Here is a 10,304-nt window from a genome sequence, read left to right as displayed (position 1 = left end):
ACAATAATAGAAAAGATTAAAGGGATAAAGAGAAAAAAAAATTATTGAATAAAAAACACATTCCTTAATCAAATTTGAGAGTTGATTAAATTCGATGGTTAATAACTACAATTACTCATGCGAACTATATATCGTGAATGGCTAAATTGTAAATATTTCATTTTAGGTTTGCAACTATGGCAGTTTTGAAGTTTACTCTTATATATATATGCATATATATTGCTTGGCTATTATATATTCATTCAACTATTAAGCAAGTGGCTTCTGTTGCAAGTTCTAGAATCAAACTTTAGACGGTAAAATATTATTGAGTTTTTTGCATTCTTAATTTTTATTTGAGGTCCAAAAACCCAAATTCCAACTGCATCTGGAATGTCGTAATTTCTCTCTCTTGCTAAGCCCCTATTAAGCTAAGGGTGCAAAGGCTACACTTTCAATCAGAAGTACGTATCTGCATTATAAACCAGAAGTTTATGATCTGGTGGGCCTCAGTATAGAGACAGTGGGTACGAGAAGAGTAACGAAGTGCTCGAATATTCAATGAAATGGCAACATTAAGCAAAATGCTGAAACCCCTTTAAACTCCATTCACCAAAGCTTTGCATTGTCTTAGTGGGTCTTTACAAACGTTGTTTCTGCAAATAAAGGAGAGGTCTCTTGATTTAATGGCCACAATTCTAATCATTTTTGTTTCTGAAAATACAAATATTATTCTCTTCTAGATCTACTTAACCTTTGATTGTGTAGGCATATACTATATCTTAGGAAATATGCTATCTGTGTCATCCAATATGTCTAAATCCTTATGTAGTTAGAGTCTAACAATGAATGGTAAGGGCCCAACCTGTGTCAAAAGCCTTACATTGTAAGCCTTTTATAGTTGAGTGTGACTTGCATTATTGTTAGATTTTCAATCTTACAAATATAACTATTTATGGTTCATTCTATCCTTTGGACTTAATTCCATCTTGGATTTGGATAAATTAATTTTTACTTTATATCAGTATGCTTGATTTAAAATCAAATTTATTTTGTTTAAATTTAATTATAAATTTTTTAATATTTTATAATATATAAAAAATAAACACTAGCTAATGGGCATAGCCATAAGCCAAATTTGCTTTTAAAATAGAATTCAGTTTTGCCAATTTGAGCAACCAATAATGGTTATGATTAAATTTTTTCTGTCTTCTAAGTTAGTATTTTTGTCTATTCTATTCAACAATCTTTTCTATTCCTTTTCATCATATATAAATTAAGAAAGAGTATCAAAACTCTTACGATGTCTCACAGTTCCACAACAAAAAAAATTAATCATTGCTATTAACGATGAATATCTTAACTTCGACTCCAAAAACCTCTCAGGTGTTTATCTCGTTTATCTTAATGTACCTTATACACTTATTAGACTCCCCATCTTACAAACTAACTTCTGAAATACAAGATGTTTATAATCAATATTGGTTTCCATATGCAAGAAATGATTTGATGTAGGATGAGAAGAATGTATATCAAGTTTGATGATTCCCAAGATTGCGTTCTTTTTCTTTCTCGATTTGTTAAAATGTTATCACTATTTTTTCTTTAGTTTTTTTAACAAAATTTTATTGATATTGTTAGAGTTGTGTGATCCAAATTCTAAGAGATTATTTGCAAGTTAAGTTAAGCAAAGTATATTTTCTTTCTAGAAGATTTAGTATATAGTAATATAATATATTTAACATTTATTAGCATAGTTTATTTGACCTACTAATTTAGCCTATAAATAAGTTCTTTTACAACCTTAGAAAACACACCTACTAGAGATTAGAACTCATAACACATTTAGAGAATTTTGTATTTACGTTTTGAGGGTACTTTGTTTTTGGGTTTTTCGGGGTTTAGTTTTTTATCTCCATCTTTTGAACTTTTCGTTCTTTTGCCATTATAGTAAAATTATCTTTTCCCGTGGTTTTTTATCATCTTTGGAAGGATCTTTCCACGATAAAATTGTGTGTTCAAAATTTCAATTTATTCCACTATTTTCTTTACTTGTTGTTTAATCGGGTCAATCCTGACAGATATATTTATCTTGGTTAAAAAGAATAGTATTTAACATACTATTAATGTACGAATTTTATATATTATCAATGAATAAGGTTAATACATCTCATCACTGTATAAAATAAAAACTAATAATATTATTTTACACAGTAATAAGGTGTCTGCATAAAATTCAGACAATACATTAAATATTATCCCGATTAAGAATACTTCATTTCTAACTCGATTTCAAAAACCTTAAAATCTAACCTCAAACCCAACCCTAACTTTGACATGAATTCAAGACTCAAAAATCAAAACAAGATCTTAGGTAGGATACTTCCATCCTCAATACCTTTACAGATTCCAGTAATTGGTTCCCAAAAGGTAATGCTCTTCATATGTGCAAAGCAAAAGCAACTGATATCTCACCTTGTGATAAGGACAACACAATCCCCAGCAAAGCTTAAACCAGGCAGCAAGTATGAAAGGGGGAAAGCTTAGGCCAAAAACGCCTCTGTGAACCAAACCCGCTGGGAAAGATGACGCCTTAGAGGTTTTTGAAGACCATTTCCTGACGTTCAATAATTATGAGTGATAAAAGAGGTACCAATTATGTAAGGTTCTGGTAGAACTTAAGGCCTTAACGCCTTCTTTTAATTATAAAAAAATTGTATTAATATAATATAATGAATGATTTTAATTATATTTCTATAAAATAATAATTAATTATCATATTATAATTTTATAATATCACCTAGAAAGCACCTGCCATTAAAACTAATTAATGTACACATCTATGCCATGATTCCATTTGACGTATGATTTTTTAGTGGTCGGCCATCTAATTATTCCGATATTAATCATGATTTTGGCTTTCTTTTTCCGGTAATCCAAGTATGTAATAATTATGCCACTCAAAATATCCTGTAATCCTAGTGAATACGTCTTTAATTACTGGTTGAGATCCTTAATGGCTTTAGCCTTGCTATTATTCTCATGGTTGAGCCCTTTTCCTGTGGGTGCAAACTTTTCTATGTCACTCAAATCCTGCTATCGAACACGTATCTACATTAGTATCAAATCGCACTAGTTTTTGTTATCCAAAATTCAAACGTATCTTTATTAGAAAAATCAAATGTATTTGATTTTTTTTTCAAATTTTTAAATATTTAAATTTAATATTATGCAATTGCATATAAAATTATTTAATGTAAAATTGGAGTTAGATATTGGATTTGATGAAGAACAACATTACAATAAATTAATTTCTCTGATCTTTTCCTTTTGTTACACAAACCCTAACTATAGAGACAATAATTTTTTTATTAGTCTTTTTTTTCAGTGTAATCTATTAAAAGAGAATTAATTTATAATAATCAACTTTTAATTTAATACATCCTTCAAGTAACCAAATGAAGGATAGACTTTAGTTTCTATTAAAGTAAACAATTTAATCATTTTAAAATGGGCCACTTGATTTTTAATTTAATTGGGTCAATAAATTTGAGCTAAAATCTTATGTTCTCTAATTTGACCCAATGTGATAAAACATAAACTTTAATAGCACAAACATTAAGTGTGCATAGTAAAACATAATATTCTTCATTATTACCATATTATAGTTAATTGCAATTGTGAGTTATGATGATTGTATATAGTTTAAGTCACATATCTCCTTCCATATATTATGACATTACAACTCAATATAATAGGTCTTCAAGTAATAAACATATCACACTATGACCACAATAATATCTTATAAAGATTTTCTATTTTAAATAATTTCAAAAATTATGCACACACAATTCTAATAAACATGAAGTAAAATTAATAAAATAAATGCAATAGTTGAGCTCAAAGTGCCATTATCATAAAATATAATCCATCCATACAAGTAAGACCAATTTTATGTAAATGTTCTTTTAAATGTCATTGGTTGTAAGGCATCAGTTAATAAATATGCAATTATGTGATCAATTCTAGCATGCTTTATAGACACTATTTATTTCTAAACTTCCTCTTTAGTGGCAAATACTTTAGTTCCATATATTTTATACCTTGGAAATATTTATCGTTCTTAGAGAAAAATATTGTTGTAGAATTTTCACAATAAATTTTAATGACTTAATAATGGTGCTAACAACATCAAGTCTTGAAATAAAGTTCTGCAACCATAATGCTTGAATAGTGACCTCAAAACATGCCATAAACTCTACTTCCATCATAGATGATGTAATGGCATATTGTTTACCACTTTTTCATGACATGACTCCTTCGGCAAGTAAAAATAAATAGCCAAAAGTAGATTTTCTACTATCAAGACATCAACCAACATTTGTATCCAAATATCCAATCACTTCCAACTGGTTAGATCTCTTATACACGAGCATGTAATTTTTTTTTCATTGTAGGTATTGTAAAACTTTCTTTCCATCCTTTCAATAATCAATTCCAGGATTACTTTGATATCTATGAACATCCCTACTGCAAACCTAATACTGGGTCTTGTATAGATTTGAGCAATATCAAACAGCCCAAAACACAAATGTAAATAAATTATCTCATTCCTTTCTGTTCCACATCATTTTTTGGATATTGCATAAGATTATATTTGTCCCCTTATTGTATAGGAACAATTCTTACTAAACAATTATGCATATTAAATTTTTTTAGAACTCTTTTGAGATAGTTTTTTGAGGCAATCTTAACAACCTTTTTTACCTATCATGAAATACTACAATCTATACCATATAGAATATCCCTCCTAAATCTTTCATTTCAAAGCTAATCGAGAAAAGCTTTTATCTCACACAATATGCGTAAATAATTTGCAGCAAGAAAGATATCATCAACATATAGAACTAAGAAAATAAACTTGCTCCCACTGATATTTTGGTACAGATACATTGATCAATGATGTTTTCTTGAAAACCAAAAGATTTTTTGGTATCATTAAACTTGATGTAACATTGTATTGGCTTCTTGTGTAACACTCTTTGCCTAACCTGATTGACGAGTTCGAGCCATAGATGCCACATTTGTTATCGAACCAACTGCAGTCAATTATGTGATATATAATCAATTACTCAAAACAGTTACAGTAATACACTTTCTTTTATTACTGTACAATAAATTAAGGGTCCTATACGAGCTTATGACAGCTCTTTTATTAACCCGAGAGTGAATTAAGACCAAATTGTAAAGCTTTCAAAGTCTCGATCTGATGTTGCGACTTCACCATTTTCTCGCCGCAACATGGTCATCTTAGTATCTCACTTTACGATTACATGCAAAAGCTCTTCATGACGTTACTCATTGAAATGGTGACGTTATGATGTCGAGAATCTGTGGTCGTGACGTTGTCTCTGTTTTTAGCAAAGTACACATTTAGTGCCTAATTAAAAGATATACAAGCCATTCTTTAAGTATATTCATTCAATCATTCACAATTACAAAGTCATTAATCCAAAATAATGACTACCAATTCAAGTATATACTTAACCAAACGTGTATATCTTTGAACATTAATCCAAAATAATGACTACCAATTCAAGTATATACTTAACCTATTAACCAACCATGCTATAATTTACAAACTAATCTTTGAACATTTAAGCATATGAATATCCATCTCATCTATCCATATCACAAATCTTTCAATTCCAGTTAAAGCATAATCATTTGACCAATTGGAAACTATCAATTCAAGAATTTGACATAAGTTACTCAAAACCTATACTAAATTATATGACTTAACCTTTATCTTACCATTTCCAAGAAATTAATCAACTTAACCAATTCAAATAACTTAATCAATAGCTTAACATGCCATGCCATTCAAAAGAAGAATCTTCATTCATATATCATCGAACTTAACCAAAATATGCAATTGATAACTCCAAAACATATAAACATTTTTTTAGCATTTTTTGATTAATAGTTCATGCAAATTTCTAGTGTTTTTATCAGATTTTTGTAATTTTATTACATAATATCTAATTTGGAAAAAAATCGAAAACACATCTCTATTTTTAATTATTTATATGCTAAACTTACACAATTTTTCTAATTTGAAGCAGTTTGGTATATTAAAAGAAAGGGCAATCTTGAATGTCACCTTTTGGAGCTCAAATATTGTAGCATCCTTAAAGCACAAGCCATGTAGAGGAGAGCTAATTAAAAATCAGCTTTGGACAACCCAATTAAGGGATTAATGGGTCATGGGACATGCTTGACCAAACTCAGAAATTGGGTAGAAAATTTTGACAATTTGCTAAGGAGATAATAGCCCAAAATTGTCCATTAAGGGAGAGAGGCCCAACTGTCCATCAAGGAGCCCAAATCAGCCATCCAAGGTTGATTAAAATATTTAGAAAACAACTACAAAACTTCCTCATATTGTCATTCAAACCCCTAATCTTTTCAAGCTTCCTCTCTCATGCGCCAAGCTAAAAATAGCAAAGCCATCAACACCCTTCCCTTAAAGCAAAGGCCGACCATGGGGGGAAGATTTTCAAGGATTCAATTTGCTAAAAATAACCACTCCCCTTATGTATAAATAGGCCCTTAGCTGGTCACTTATTACATCATTCACTCACACATGTTCTCTTCTCCTCTTTCCCATTTTCCTACTTCCCATTTGAGAGAAAAACATAGAAAGTCGAGAAAAACAATTCCAAGGCATATTGGGCAGAAAAATTTTGGCATTCCTAAGGAGATTTGTGCAAGGTGAGTGAAGTATAAAGAAAGAAAGAAGAAAAGGAACATGAGCATAAAAACACTGAATTTGTTTTCTTGTTCTTGTTCTTTTTTACTTTTATTTTGTTTTGCACTGATGAACATGCTTGTCAAATATTTTTCTATTTTCAACTTAATCATAACGAATTAAATTTATTGTTGTTAGATTGATTATGTTCTTTATCTTAGTTTTGTTAAAATTTTGTTAATGATGTTATGTGCCTTGGTTGTTCATTCAGTCAGATAAAATCATGACATGTTATCTGTGCATTATGATTATGTGGGTGCAACTGAATCAATTATTTAATCAGAACAAGATTGTAATTAATTGACACACTATCTGATTGGTGCATGTTTGGTCTTATTTATGGTAAATTAAGTCAAAGTAGAAATAATATTGAAAACTTTATTACCTTGCATAACCCTATAATTAATGTGATTAAGCTGTTTTAATATATAAATATTTTGTTACCTCACTTAGTATGAATGATTGCTTAAGAAAATTACTAAGTTGATTTAACATAGACTAATGTTAGAAAAATTTAATAATTTAATAATTATGATTTCATGGGTTAGTGAATGGTCGAGTTGCCGTGGATTTTTTCGTAACATCATTGCTTGATTTTAATATTTCATAGTTAAAGAATATGATTAATCTAACATATTTATCTCATTGAGATTTGTTTTGTGAATTGTTACTTTTTCTATTTTTTCCTTTCATTTAATTTTACTTGGGTAATTTTTAGTTAAAACAGAGTAGTTAGTCTAAATCATCCTTAATTATTTTCACTACCAATTTGCTAAGTCTTATTTCACAACATTTGCCTATACAGCCCCTGTGGAGACGATACTCGATACTTATCACTTTATTACTTATTAACGATTGTGTACACTTGTACATTTTTGGGAACCAACAATATAGGCTTATATACCAAATGGTATATCCAACATCCAACATCACCACAATTAACATAATACCACTAACTTCAAAATGACCGTAAGCATTTTAAGAACCCTTATATACATGCCACATATTTTAAACTCAAAATGAACATATAACTACCGTCTTGGGATAGTGCGTGCTCTTCCACTAATCTAGCCCAACAATTCCTCAAGGTGGAAATCTACAGAAAAGAAAAATAACACAGATAAGAATTTAAAATACTTAGTAAGTTTAAAATGGAAATTTAAAACATACTTTGATCATTTAAGGCATAGTAAACTAAACAAATTGACGTTTAATTTTGCAATCCTTTGGAACATTAATATAACTAACATGTAACATCATCACCAAATAAATATGTTAGTTAAATTTTCAAATCATAAGTAACACCGAGACTTTAATGGAATTATGTAATCAACCACTCAACAAACATTAATGATTACCATTTCGTTTTCCAATTCACAAATTAGTTTCTGTTTCCAATCGATTGAGTATCGTCTGATAGAACTATAGTAAAACGTGTAACACCCAGTTATCTTTATTGACCAAAGATTTAAGGAAAGTTAAGATTAAATTGAAAGGATTAGTAATTTTTCAGGCTCCATTAGGAAATTCAGAAATTTTATCTGCCGAGTTGTGATTAGTTGGATATCAATTCTTGTTCGGTTAGGATGGAATTGGCTGATTTCATAGTGGTAGACAAAATGATTAGTAGTGATTGGCTATAAAGGGCTAAGAAGACCATGCCAACTTTGGCTATATATATATGTAGGTGTGTGGAAGAGAAAATTTTTCTCAATTTTGTTTACCAAATTTTCTTGCTGTAACACCATCTTCTTGGATCTCTCAGAGGTAGAAGAGGAGGTAGCTGAAGAAAGCCCTGCATATTCAATTGTCTTGAGAATTTATGTATGGGAATAGGAAATTTGAGGAATTGGTAAGTTTCATTATCTCTCTGTACTCGTGGATTAAAGGCAGAAGTAGAGTAAGGACTCTTACAAGTTTCTGTATAATTATGGATTTTGGGTCTTAAGGTTTGAATGCCTTTGAGTTAATCAAAAAAATGGTTGTTATGCCTAGCTGCCAAGACAAAGGAGGCTTTAGCATTTGGATAAGCCAAGCCATCAAGAATAAGGAAGCAAGGTGAGTTTTTCACTCTATTTTGGATGGTTGATGAGATTGAGTCATTGAATGATTTTGTGTTGTGACTATTCTAGGTTGTTGAGTATATCGCTGTGTGCAAAAATGTGACTGAGCATGCTGTGAAAGCATAAGTTTTTATTAATATATGAGTACTTGTAAAAATGATCCTAGAATGATAGTGCATGGTGTGGATTATGTGGCGTACTTTATGTCATGTACCAAGTATCTACTTTTCATGAAATGCATGTATTGTATTTTTATAATGGTTGAATACGAAGGGGAGATTTTGGCAGGATAGATGAAGTTAGGATTTGAGAAATAGTGTTTTCGTATACTGCCATATAGTGTTGTTGGGTGTAAATCATGATGTGCGAAGCTTCGAGCCTTGCGGAGGGGACACTACTGTGTTCGAGCATCAAAGTTAAAAATGACAAAATCGAGGAATGGGCAGATGGATAGGGAAATGAAATTTCGTTAAGATTCCACCAAATGGTGTTGTTGGGTGCAAATCGTGATGTGCGAAGCTTCGATCCTTGCGAAGGGGAAACTGCGATGTTTGAGCATCAAGGTTAAATATGAAACGGATTGTATCCTTCCAAACCCGGCCTAAACGTTATGGCTAGATTGAGAATGCTACATTAGCCACCGAAATGACTAGGCTAACTTACGTTACTTTTGAAGACATTAAGTAAACCATTTTAGAGAAAACCGTAGTTGTAATTTGAGTTAGCTTAAAAGCATTCATTCATTAGGTCATGTATACTTAGGATTCATTTTACTTTTTATAGTATTGTTTTAGAAAAACCGTTTGCTTGTCGCTATTTTTTATTTAAAAAAAAAACTCTACGTTAAACTAATGCTGTGGAAAAACCATTTTTCAAGTCATTTTGGAAACTTTGACTTATTGATTTGCTTTTCAAAAACAGTTTCTTTGCAATGCAGTAGAAAACTAAGGGAAAATATCAAATTTTATTTAAGCCCAATATCATGCATTATCCGATTATTATGCTTGAGTAATCCATGCATGCTAAAAAATCCCAGAAGAAAAGTTACCAAGGCACAGACCAGAAATAATTAAAAATTACAAGCCAAAACCAATAAAGGCTTAATGATACTTATTAGGAATAGCCCAAGGTCCAAGGTAATTCTCTGAATGCTGAGTCCGATCCTAATTTTGAGGTTTACCTGAAAAGTTAAGCACTATTGGGGGGCGAGCTTGTGAAAAGCTCAGTGTGAGTCGAACAATTATTTAAACAATCATAAATATCGAATGCAGTGAAACTAATTAGTTTTAACATAAGAAAATAGAAACATCATAGGAATTTCATGTCATTGCATAGCCATTATCAAATTGAGGTCAAACGGTGTATGAGCATAGGTCATCATTCATTCGAGTAACAATCATTAATTTCGATACCATTCAATACAACAAAATACAATACGTAGCATAAATTAA

At 30.5% G+C, this 10,304-nt stretch overlaps 1 long non-coding RNA gene across 2 annotated transcripts; it reads left to right on the top strand.

The window, feature by feature from the left end:
- The first annotated feature begins 6,575 nt into the window (after window positions 1-6,575).
- On the top strand, window positions 6,576-9,541 carry LOC121222481 (uncharacterized). Of its 2 annotated transcripts, none has more exons than XR_005919782.1 (3): window positions 6,576-6,753; window positions 8,556-8,642; window positions 8,786-9,541. It is a non-coding gene; the product is annotated as an uncharacterized lncRNA (long non-coding RNA). The 2 variants fall into 2 exon arrangements; XR_005919781.1 differs by having other exon boundaries at window positions 6,577-6,753; window positions 8,740-9,541.
- The last annotated feature ends 763 nt before the right edge of the window (window positions 9,542-10,304 follow it).

The sequence above is a fragment of the Gossypium hirsutum genome, chromosome D10 (genome assembly GCF_007990345.1).
Source record: "Gossypium hirsutum isolate 1008001.06 chromosome D10, Gossypium_hirsutum_v2.1, whole genome shotgun sequence".
Lineage (NCBI taxonomy): Eukaryota > Viridiplantae > Streptophyta > Magnoliopsida > Malvales > Malvaceae > Gossypium > Gossypium hirsutum.
The sequence above is the reverse complement of the archived record's forward strand: the minus strand, read 5'-3'. Positions and strand labels throughout refer to the sequence as shown.